We start from the raw sequence: 12,729 nt of genomic DNA, 5'->3' as shown, positions 1-12,729 counted from the left end.
GCATTCTAGATGAGTGTTTAGAAGTGGCTTGGTTCCCATTATAGCATGGGTTTTACCTTTGATATGATCCATAATTAACTAATAGATACATTTATGACAGTTTGGTACAATATAGGGATGTATGCTTCAGAGCAATTTAACTATTTTATCTGGTTTTGAATTAAAGTTTGGAGAAAATTATGCCCAGTCTTTTTCATAAAAACGAACTATAGAAATGATCCCTGAAAGTATAGTCTTTCTTTTTCATAAAAACAAATTCTTATGAATCCTCAATTCTACAATAAGAATAATAGAAAACTTAGGAATGCAGAGAGTTGGAGAAATAGTCATTGCCAAGGACGAGCACAACACCTGGTTACCCAATACCAAATGTTCAGCCCGGAAAATATACACACAAATAACATAAGACAGAACAAGCAATTCATACTTAGAAATATATATGCGTTATATGCTGTAACAATAATTAATGAAAAAGATGCTATGAATTGAAAAGAGAACAAGGATGGATAAATGGGATGATTTTGGGAAGAAAAGAGAAGGAAAAAATAATGTAATTATTGTCTCTCTCTCTCTGGCTTTTTTTTTTTTTTCAAGACAGGGTTTCTCTGTGTGGCTTTGATGTCTATCCTGGAACTTGCTGTGTAAACCAGGCTGGCCTTGAACTCACAGAGATCTGCCTGCCTCTGCCTCCAGAGTGCTGGGATTAAAGGCGTGGGCCACTACTGCCCGGCAATTATCTTAAAATAAAAAAAAAATTAGAATATTTCAAGCATCATAAAGTAGTATGAAAAATAAATTCTGATGTGTAAAGACTCAGAAACATTATTTTTAAGACATTGTTATCGAAGCATGGTTGATTTATCATTCTAGTGACAGGCAAACTATCAACATTAAAGGCTGGCAAATATGAAAAGACATTTATAAAGAAAAAAAGTCAAGTTTCTATCTTCAATTTTGCTACAGACACTACTGTAAATGAACGATTGTTATTTTTCAGGGATAGTCTCTCATTACTTCACATACTCCATGTACGTCGGTGCTACTTTAAATATGGTTCCCAGATAAAAGTCCCAGCAAACCATAAGTTTCAGTAAACACATCCTAATTGTAGTAGAGATGTCAATATTTATTTCAGTCTTTGTACACCGAGGACACTAATCTCACTTTCATTTTAATAGGATGTCATCAAAATAAGTGTGATGTTACTGTAGAGACAAAAAGAAAGCAAAAGAGGCTGCACACTGAGATAAAAGAGTGCCTGAAGAATGATGGTAGGAGATGCTGTGGGAAGACCGAGGAAATATTCTGATGACCCCAGCACATGCCCCTGCTTTCTGCCATTCACTCTATACATCCATCGTTCTCATAATCATTTCCCAGGAGCTGAAAATCACAATGCTACTCAATGCTGAAGAACTTACAATGAAAGTATAAGGCAATTCATGACTAAAATTATCCTTGTCCTCAAGAAACTTAGAATTTGTTTGCCTAGATGGAAATGGCACATGGTAATTTTAATAAAATATGAGCTAAGAGAACAACCAGGACAGTGGGAACTGATCTGTCAGTGGAAACTGTATAATAAAGGAGGGATTTGGGGGCAGATCTCCATATTGTAATTAATAAAGCAGAGGAAGGTCACTTTCAGGTTAGAATAAGAACAATAACTAACAGAGAAATGAGCATTTGAATAGTACGTGAAGGAAGGTGATAAGAAAAATATGGAGGTAGATTACTGGTAAGAATTAGTTTATGTTAGAACCTTAGGAAGTGTAAGTACTGCTCATGAAGAATCTATTAAAAAAGAATGGAATGCATTTTCAGGAGCACAGAAAAGGGTTGCTCATGGAATTTATAGACTAGTATAAGCCTAAGGTAGCCATTACTTTGATAAATATTATGAACACCTACTGTCTTACCTTGCCTTCTATTGCTGTCATAAACATTATGAACAAAGAAAACTTGAGGATGAAAGATACTATCAGTAACAATCAATCCTTGAGAGAAGCCGGGACAGGAACTCAGTAAAGAGTGGAGGCAGGAACCAGAGTGAGGAACTGAAGCAGAGGCCACAGAGAACACAGCCAACTGACTTTCTGGCTTGCTCCCTACTGATTGTTCAGATACCTTGCTATATTTTTAATATTTTTCCCAGGATAACCTGCCCAGAAGTGGCACTGCTCACAGTGGAATGGGCCCTCCCTCATCAATCATTAATCAAGAAAGTACCCCACAGACTTGCCTATAGATAATATGATAGAGGCACTCTCTCCATTCAGAATCTGTCTTCCCAGATGACCCTAACTTCTGTAAAACTGCTAAAAACTAAGCAGCACAGTTGACCTTTTGTCAGCTCAACACACAAATACAACACTACCTTCCTCTTGTTTATTCCCAAGATCCTATGTCAATTTCACTCCATAAACAATAGAACTTTAAAAGTTCCACAATCTTTCAAAAATTCCAACAACTTAAAAATCCCAATTCTCTTTAAAAATTCAGTCTCTCAATATTTTGAATCATTTAAAATTCAAAGCAGTACACACACACACACACACACACACACACACACACACACACACACTTCCCTATTCCCAGAGGGAGGAAGGGAAGAACCAAAGCATAGTACCACTTTTCCATGTCTGAGATTCCTAGCAGTCTTCTGTACTCAGGGAAACAAAGGCAACTCCACTTTTCCAGCTCTGCTATCCACAACACACACAACTTGTATTAAAGACTTAGTCTATTTCTATTCCATATCCATGGCTGTCCTGGATGGTGACACCAGGGTCCTGCTATCTTCAATGTACTGTGGTTTCTGTTGCAACTGAGGCTTCACCTTCACCCAAGGCCTCCAGACTTCTCTCCAGGGAGCCAAACCTTGCTACGTGGTGCAAAGCTACATCTCTTTCCTGTAACCCCATTCAATCTTTTTTTTTTTTTAATTTATTTATTTATTAAGGATTTCTACCTCCTCCCCGCCACCGCCTCCCATTTCCCTCCCCCTCCCCCGATCAAGTCCCTCTCGCTCATCAGCTTGAAGAGCAATTAGGGTTCCCTGACCTGTGGGAAGTCCAAGGACCGCCCACCTCCATCCAGGTTTAGTAAGTTGAGCATCCTAACTGCCTAGGCTCCCCCAAAGCCAGTATGTGCAGTAGGATCAAAGGCCCATTGCCATTGTTCTTGAGTTCTCAGTAGTCCTCATTGTCCACTACGTAAGTCCGGTTTTATCCCATGCTTTTTCAGACCCAGGCTAGCTGGTCTTGGTGAATTCCCGAAAGATCATCCCCATTGTCTCAGTGTGTGGGTGTACCCCTCGCGGTCCTGAGTTCCTTGCTCGTGCTCCCCCTCCTTCTGCTCCTGATTTGGACCTTGAGATTTCTGTCCGGTGCTCCAATGTGGGTCTCTGTCTCCTTATAATTCTCGATCCTAGAGAAGCTAAATTAGAAGGTGAATCCAAAGACAAACGTATAGGCATCCTCCTGAATATTAACCTTCATCAGGCGATGAAACCCCATTCAATCTTGAGGTCTCTACTGCAACCTGACCTTTACCTAGACTAATGAGCTCTCCTTGCCTTTTACGATACCAAACCCCAGCTTCTTCCCATAACCCCTTCAGTGCTGCAGACGTCATGGTTCCAAAATCAGTAATTCATATTTCCAGGTTCACCTGTCAGCTTGAGATGTAGCCTTGGACCTCTTGACCATGTGCTGATCCTAAGGAAATACTTCCCCCCAAATTTTGGTCTCTTAATCCTAGTTGACTCTTCAGCAGCAGCTAATAGCCATTATTTGTGTCAATAAAGTAAAGGTTTTATTTTCATAACTTTTTTAGCCCCAAATATCACATAAATGATCCAAGAGCATTCGGGGGATTTTCAAATGTCTCCCTGAAATGTCACAAGTTAAATCTCCATCATTTTCATTGCTCTCAGGATTATCTTCCAAGTTCCCGCAATAGCTCATTAAGCTTTGGACACACAATGGTCTTTCCAGCCCAAAGTTCCAAATGTTCCCCCAATCCTCCCCACAAAAACAACATGGCCAGTCCCATCACATCAACACCACACAGCACCAGCTTAGGTCCCTCTTTGATTTTGTTACTGTGAACAATGCCACAACTAAGAGCAACTTGCGGAGGAAAGAGTTTACTTTGTCTTACAGATGTGAGCCCATCATTAAGGGGAGCCAGGAAAGGAGCTCAAGGTGGCATTGCCCACAGTGGGACAGACAATGCACCTACCATTGTACTATAATAAAGACTAGAATAACAAAATGTGCTGATGTCCATGTTCAGCCACAGGCACTTGGTCCTCAATGGGGACAGCCAGAGAATGAAGAAATGACATACAGATAGACACAGGACACACACACAAAAGCAGGGGTTTATGTATAGGAATCTCTGATGGAACTACAGCACTCGGATACTCAACCCATTTATTATGTAGGGTTGAACAAAGAGGTGGAGTTAGTGCATATAACTGAACAAGAAGAACGTACAAATAAGTAAGGAGGCAGGACTTATTGTACACAGCTTGATCAAGGGGAAGAGATCTCACTGCCCTCTATAGGCACAGTCTCTGTGGGGGTCAGGAATCAAGTCCTAAACATCTGGGGACAGAAAGTGATGGTGGACAATTTTTGCACACAATCAACACTCATACTTAGTCTCCCAAGGAAGGCTTTACCTCAAGCTATGGGGTCCTTGACATGACATTTCCATGTAAACAGCATGCTTCCAGTCATGCCTTCATCCATTCTAGGTCTTTTCTGCTCACCACACAGGTCATTGCCTTTCAAGTATGTATGCACACCTGTATAATATCTAACAGGGTAGGCTAGAAAAATATCAGTGTAACAGTGATTTGAGCATTAGCTTGGATTTCCCTGTTTCTGTGAAGGATGTGAAGGAGCACAGGGAGTTCAGTGCCATAGATGATTGAAAATGAAGGACAAGCACGTAAGATGCTTACGTTTGCTTGAGCTACTGAGCTCTTAAAACCCTATCAAGACAACAGGTAGGAAGGTAGTTGTCTCAGGTATATTGTCTGCCCTGCTCTGACCTATTTTTCATCATCACTTAAATTTCATATCTCAGATAAAATAATGCAAATACAGGCCAATGCCAATAACAAGAAAGCAGGTGGTTCAGGTGGGGAAGGGAGGAGTAAGAGAATTGTGGATACTCAGTGTGACACAGAACAAGCTGTCGAAACTCAATGCCCTAGAAACAGGAACAAAAGGGAGAGTTTTGTCCCCTGTTGCCAAATAAAGAAGAAGAAAATTGCTTGACGATATGAAGACAGAATTTTCCATCAGATCTCGCTCTGTTCTTACTATAACATCAGGATCTGAGAGATGCTATTAGACCCAGGATTGCTTCATAATATACCTTCCTCACTAACTTATTTTCCTTTAGCTATGACAACAATTCTTGCTCCTCTATTTTAGTAATTTAAACCCCATATCCTGAGAGACCTCACCTCCATATTGGGAGTGCCACTCCTCCAATCTCATCTCTGCTGTGTGTGAAAACATATTTTGCCTTTGGTTTACTCAACCTATCAACCTCTGTCCAATGATCTTTCTTCATATCTTACATTCTGGTTTCTGCTAGAACATATAACTCTTCAAATTTATCTTTATTTTCCAAAGATACTTCAAAATACAATAAAGAGTTAAATGTTTTTTATAAGCAAGCCTAGATTACTGTTGTTTTGCAGGAGAGGGAAAAAGAAAGAAAGAAAAGCTGCCAGACAGAAGGACTGAAATAAATGACCCTCACCATACATAGACGATCTCTACCTTTTTTTTTTTCTAAAATGTTTCGTAAGAGAGAATCAATAAGAACTGGATCTGAAACACTGGTGCAGTGTCCAAGCTGTGCCTGGGAGCTCCCAAGGCTAATCCTGTGTTCTCAGCAGCTCGAAGTGCAAATCCCTTCACCTTTGCTCAGGGGGATGAGCTCACCACAGAAATTGGCCTGGTTTTTGACCTCAAAATCCAGGTGGGACAGGGTTGGTGATGGCAGCGGGAATAAAGGGAGATTTCCAGGCCATTTGTTCTAAACTGAAGTGCTTTGGCAGAAGGAAAGGACAAGGTGGAGCTTCCATGGCCCTGAGCTGGGTCACACAGCTGGAGTCACAGTTTACTCAACACAAATGTCTTTTCACTCACCCACAAGCAACACAAAGACTGGGGTAGCACACTGCTGGGAAGTAGCCAGGCCAGCGCCACTGGCATTCTCATTATCTAGGCTACCTAGTACATCAGGCCCTGCACAGCACTGCCAAGCTAACCTTCTTCTCAGCCCTGTGACTACCCGACAAATAAACTCCATGTAAATACCGGAAGGATGTATGTGGTTGAGAGGGGCAGCATGAGGCTGAGCACGTTCACCTCAACGGGACTGAGGAGCCCACCATGGCGGTTTCCTTTCCAGATACAACTGCTTTTGAGGAAGACAAAAACAATAGAAACAACACAACAACAAAAGCAAGAGAAAACTCCATCATGAGCACTAAAGAAGCCTTTTTAAAAAAAAGAAGATAGAAACATAAAGCACACAGATTAAGTTTGCTAAGAAGCACTAAATCCTTGAGAAATTCAACTGAAAGGAATCAGAGAGCGAGGCCACTACCGTTGTGCCTTCGTGCATTTGGACATGGTGAGCCTGCACTGAGTGCAATGTGACAGGAATTTCTGAAGGAGCATGTATGTTTGTGGGGCATATTTTGTAAAAGGGCATTAGCTTGTTTTTCAGGCTTAATTTAGCTGGTGGTGGATTTCTCCTGATAGTTTGTCTTATAAAATGATATTCACGTAAACACTACTAAATTATAGCATGTGGTATATAAAAGTTAGGAACTGTAAATTATTTAGAACTGGTGACCAAATCACCAACTGGCTATAATATATATTTAATATGTATCTCATCATACATTTTCGGTCTTTCTAAGAAAACGAGAAAGCAGGTAAGTGAGTATAGCATCTAATGTCCTGTGCCCTAGTTCTTCCTGAACATGTCTGGAGAGTAGATATACTACAGCTTCTCACCCATAAATAATGCCTTACCATTTGAGAAATCTTGTTAGATAAAAATATTGTACACACAGATGTTCCTCTAATATTTCAATTACTAATGAAATTTCTAGGTCATTGAAAACAAGAACAAGCTCATGTTTGGTAAATCGTCTCCTACTGGTTACTTGTTCTCTTGAGTAGTCTTCACTATTATCACATAAATTCATAGGCAGAAGAATATGGTCTCCTTAACACTCCTACTGCATGACTTCCTTTAAGGACAAATTAAGGAGAATTTGAGCTTGAATTACAACATTGCCTCGTTGTAGCTCCTAGACAGCCTGATTTGGAAAGTAATAAGATGTTTTCTTTCCTGCATTTCAATCCCTATTCAGCGCATCAAGTAATGAGCTAAGACAAAGCAGTCTCAGCAAATGTGACTCTTAAATAGTGACAGGTAGAATCATCCTTCCTTCACCAAGGCCCCAGAAGGCAAACCGCAATCCTGTCTCTCTTCTTCTGCATTTCTAATGATTTCTTTGCCTGAGATAAATTTATCTTTTTTCCTTTAGATTTTGTGAAAGATTTATTTCACAATTTCTTTCACAATTGACTGATGAATATAGATTCTACTGAGATTTCCTTTTCCTCCTGTGTTTTCTGTTGTGATCGGGAGAAGAAAGAGTGCATTATAGTTAGTGAGCAAATGAGGAGTTGTCAGTCTAGTAACACATGCTGTGAGAATTCGTAAGTTCTCTTTGTAGATAGCACACAAAACTGTGACTGTTAATTGGCTTTTACATTGAAAGACACAAGAGATAATTATTTAGAGGAAAATTCTCCCAGTCCTGTTGAGGGAGTTGCTATCAATAAAAGTGAGAAGTAGGGCTGGGGAAAAGGCTCAGTCAGTACTGTGCTGGCCATACAAGTATAAGGACCTGACTTTAATTCTCCTAAATCCCATGTAAAGAAAGAAAAGAGCATTCCTGTAATGCCATTGCTGGGGAAGAAAAAAAGAAGGACAACTGAAGTTTGCTAGATCGCCACTTCATTCAAATCAGTGAACACCAGACCTAGAGAGAGCCCTGCCTCAAAAAAAAAAAAAAAAAAAAAAAAAAAAAATAAGGTGGAGAGTGATTGAGAAAGACATTAGACATTGACCTTTGGACTTGCCATGAATGTGTTTTCCTACATGTTTATGCAGTCCCCCACACATTCCAAGTGAATACACATGCCAAGTAACCACCAATGAATGTCTTATATTAAACAAAAATTTTCTCACAGTATTTCTTTTTATTGCTTTTGTTTACTTTTTAAAATAGTATTCAAAGCAACAAGTTTTATTATAGCATTTTTCACATGTCCTACGTTTGGGCCGAACTTATCTCCTCTCCCCATTCTTGCTAATACCCTTTTACCCAGCATTCCCCCTGCTACTTTAATGTTCCATGTATTCTATTACCCCCCCTCTCAAACTTCTTTCCTTTCACCTCACGAGCCCCTTTCTAGTTTCTTGGCTTCCACCCACACTTTAGTCCAAATAAATGTCCATACCTAATGATAGTAGGTATCTACAAATGCAAGAGAAAATATAGCATTTATCTTTGTAGTTCTGGGTTAATTCAATTAATATAGTATTTTCCATTTCTACCCAAATGGCATAATTTCATTTTTCTTTACCAATGAATAAAATTCCATTGTGTTTGTGTGCCATATTTTTATTATCCATTCACATGTTGATAGACATATTTGTCTCCCTTCCTTGCTACTATAAAAAGAACATCAATAAACTCAGATAGGCAAGTATCGATGTGCCAGAGAATTTCTATTTTTTTAATTTTAGCTCAATATTTCTGTCTTTTATAACCAGCTTCTTGTTTTAAAGTTTCCTTTTCCACCTAAACCTCTCTCAGTTTAGTTAGGGTGGTTGTTCCCTACTGGAATAGTATTTATTATCCCCTAAAACACATCTACATGGAGTTTGATCTGGTGTGGTGGAGTTGTTGGCACTGTAATAAGAAAACTTGACATCCCATGACCTCTATATGCTTATAATCAAAGACAAAGTAAATATCCCAGAATAATACTATGGACTCAATGTGTAGTGGTCCATTTAAAATGGTACAAAAAAGAAACCGACTCTCATTTTGATAGCACCAAGAAAAACATATATTGCTCACATTCTGGTTTTTCTTGGATCATTAGTTACAAGTTTGAACAATTCCAGGAAAAAACCTGAAAAACAAATTTTGAAAAACAATGGATCCAAAATATCAAGGCTTAAAAATGTGTTTTAGGGAATGACTTTCTTCATAAAGAATTTGTTCTACACTCTTTCTTTCTTTCTTTCTTTCTTTCTTTCTTTCTTTCTTTCTTTCTTTCTTTCTTTCTTTCTTTCTTCTTTCTTTTTTATTTCTTTAGAATAACATATTCTCTACTGGATTTAAGTGGACTTAAATGATAAGATCCTTGTATGGAAATTGAGAAGGATACCTTATTTGTCAAGAACATTGTTGTGTTTAAGTATGGTGAAGTAAGACCTACATACTCATTTGTTGACTGCTTTGTCTGCAGCTGCTGGACTAGTTTTGGAGGCAATGGAAACACTAGGAGGTAAATTGTAACTGGAAAATGTAGGTCAATAAGGCATGCCATTGAACATTGTGACTGATGCTTGGGACTCTTTCTTCTAGCTCTGCCTCTCCACTGTTGTACAATGAAGACACTTCTCTAACAAGTGTCCTTGTTTCCACGATGATCTACCCAACCTCATGATGCTTACCAACCATGGGATAAGTATTTTGAAACTGTGAATCTGAACAAATCTTTCCTCTTGGAAGTTCTTCTTTCATGTGTTTTGTTACGGGTCTAAAAAGTTAATCAGTACCACAGCAACAATGTACCACATGGAAGCTCCATATATTTCAGAGACTGAGATAATCTCTGACCTTTGATATTTGGGTGTTCATAACTCTCAAAATATATTGTCAACCTTTTTGCCTTTTCTGGTAATTTCTCTATTTGGTTAAACATAACACATACAAATAATTGATCAGAATACCTTTATGAAACCCATGGGACAAATACTCTGTGTTGTGTGTTCTATGTACACAATCAAACATGAATATGATTAAGTACACAGGTCAAGAAACACTTTGTTTAGAGTTATGAATATCTAAGTAAAATGAACATTAATTTTTCTGTAGCCACACTCACAAGTCCCCACTGTATTACACTTATAAATGAAGAAGAAAATTTCTTCTGAGTTTTTAATTCTGCAATAGTACAATCAGTGTGTCCTGATGTCCTTGGGGCTGATGCCCACTGGTTGAAGCTCTCCTGAAGGAAATGAAAGACAATGCAATGCTAGTTCTAAAAGCCACAATCATCAGGTTAAAGGGACTGTGGTTTGGGGGTGCAGCTCCTGCAGAAAACCACCTGCCAGTTAATTTTCTTAGATTAAAATTGGATTTCGAAATTAGAAGATCATTTGTATTCTTGCAGACCAAGATAATAATTTCAAATAATGGAAACAGATTCTCTGATGGGGCATATTTGCTTTCCCAGTGCATAATGTTTAATCTAGTTATTCTTATGATTCTTTTAAAGACCTGCTTAAAGTAACTGCCAAAACCAGCCTCGGATAGATACATTACCTTTTGAACTATCATTTTTAATTTATTTTACTTAAAAAATGGGATATAAAATTTCAGTGGGTTAGTGAAAATATTTATACCATATAATTTTCTATGCTCAAATTCTTCCAATCAAAAATTTTGCAGTTGGTTTACTATGAATGTACCAGGAATAGTAAAAGAAAAGGGGCCTTCTGCAAGACTGAAAGTTGGCTTTCAGAATGGCTTACATAGACGGGCCCTGGTGCAATCAGTTGGCACGTGGCATTTATGTGATAAAATAGCTTACAGGTTGGAACTCACAAAATCCTAATACTATATAACCATGAGAACTGTTCTTGGGGTAGTTCATGTCAGCCCACACTGGCTTCTAAGCTTATGGAATTGTTTTGCAACAGTTTTGGTAGTCAAGTGCCACAGAATCTAAGTATTCTATTTGAATTCAGAGTGTCTAGGCTGGCAGTATGTGAGGATCAGCAAAAAGAAGAAGGTCAAATACTTAGTATGTATTAGTAAAATGTGAAGAAAAATAACACTCAGACCCACATATCTTAAAGGCTACATCCTAACCAGTACAAATCCACATGAATCAGAGAGGGACATGATAAAAGCAAGGAAACATTGGCCTTAGGATTAGGCCTTAGACAAACCAAATACATTGATTCTAAAATCTCCTTCTCTTCAAAGGGGAGAACACTGTCTCTACAAAGTTTATAGTGGTCCTACAATCATAAAAACATGCTTAACAAAAGGCTTTCTTTGAACCCTAGAGAATTCAGTAAGCATGGACAGAAGCTAAAACCTTTCATCCTTTCAGGTAGTGCTCCAGCAGCCTCTGCACACCACCCTTAATCATAGAACATGTCAAGAGCCCTGCAGTAACCTCTGCACACCGCCCTTAGTTATGGAACATGCCAAGAGAGCTGCGTAGCCTCTGCACACCACTGTTAGTCACAGAACATGCCAAGAGAGCTGTAGTAGCCTCTGTACACCGCCATTAGTCATGGAACATGCCAAGAATGCTGAAGTAGCCCCTGCACACCGCCCTTAGTCACAGAACATGCCAAGAGAGCTGCACTTCTTTCCCTTAGTGAAATACTTGATGAACTTAAAAGATGTTGTCACTAAACTCAGACACTTTTAGCCACCTCCAAAGCAGCAGCTGCTGCCAGTACTGTCTGAATCCACAGGAACTGAGGGCGTAAAGACCATGAGTCATCCCAGGAGCTGCTGCCTCTTGTCAGCCACAGACAAGAGTGGACAGGGATGGATGAACAAGGCCCTGTTTCTCAGAAAAGAAAAAAATAGTCATCTGTGAAAGACTGTCCTTCCTCTAGATCAGAAGGACGGAATCCACGACTGATTTAGTAGTAGAGTTTAAATATCCTCCTACTACATAGCTGTTTCCCCATCTCTCTCTCTCTCTCTCTCTCTCTCTCTCTCTCTCTCTCTCTCTCACGCACACACACATACACACAAACACATGCACACACATACTGTCACCTAACCTCAAGAAGCACATTGCTTAATGATAACAATGTGGGTTATAATAACAACATACATCGAATACAAGTAATTCTGGCCTGAACTGTGGTGAGAAAAGACAAAACCACTAAATACTGCTGGAATTAATATAAGGAATATGATGTTCCTAAAATCTAATGAGTGAGATGGAGATGGCACTTGAGATCAGTGTGAAGGATTCCTTTGAACTGAGAAGAGAAATATAAATGAAGAGAGAAATGTGGAAGGCATATATGTTCAACATCGAGACAACCAGCTTACTTCCTGAACGTGTTACCACAGCAGTGATGAGTGGCAGAGGAAGGCTGTAGCATGATGGCAAAACACAGTCCCTGAAGGAGATGAGGCTTGCTTGTCTAAAGCATAGTTTATGAGCATCTAAAATAAAGGAACTATAAAATTCCCATAACAAAGAGTCAGTAAGTTTTTAAGAAAATGGAAATGAGCCTGGCAGTGGTGGCGCACGCCTTTAATCCCAGCACTTGGGAGGCAGAGGCAGGCAGATCTCTGTGAGTTCGAGACCAGCCTGGTCTACAAGAGCTAGT

The sequence above is a fragment of the Microtus ochrogaster genome, linkage group LG3 (assembly GCF_000317375.1).
Source record: "Microtus ochrogaster isolate Prairie Vole_2 linkage group LG3, MicOch1.0, whole genome shotgun sequence".
In the NCBI taxonomy this organism is placed as follows: Eukaryota; Metazoa; Chordata; class Mammalia; order Rodentia; family Cricetidae; genus Microtus; species Microtus ochrogaster.
This window is presented reverse-complemented; position numbering follows the sequence as displayed.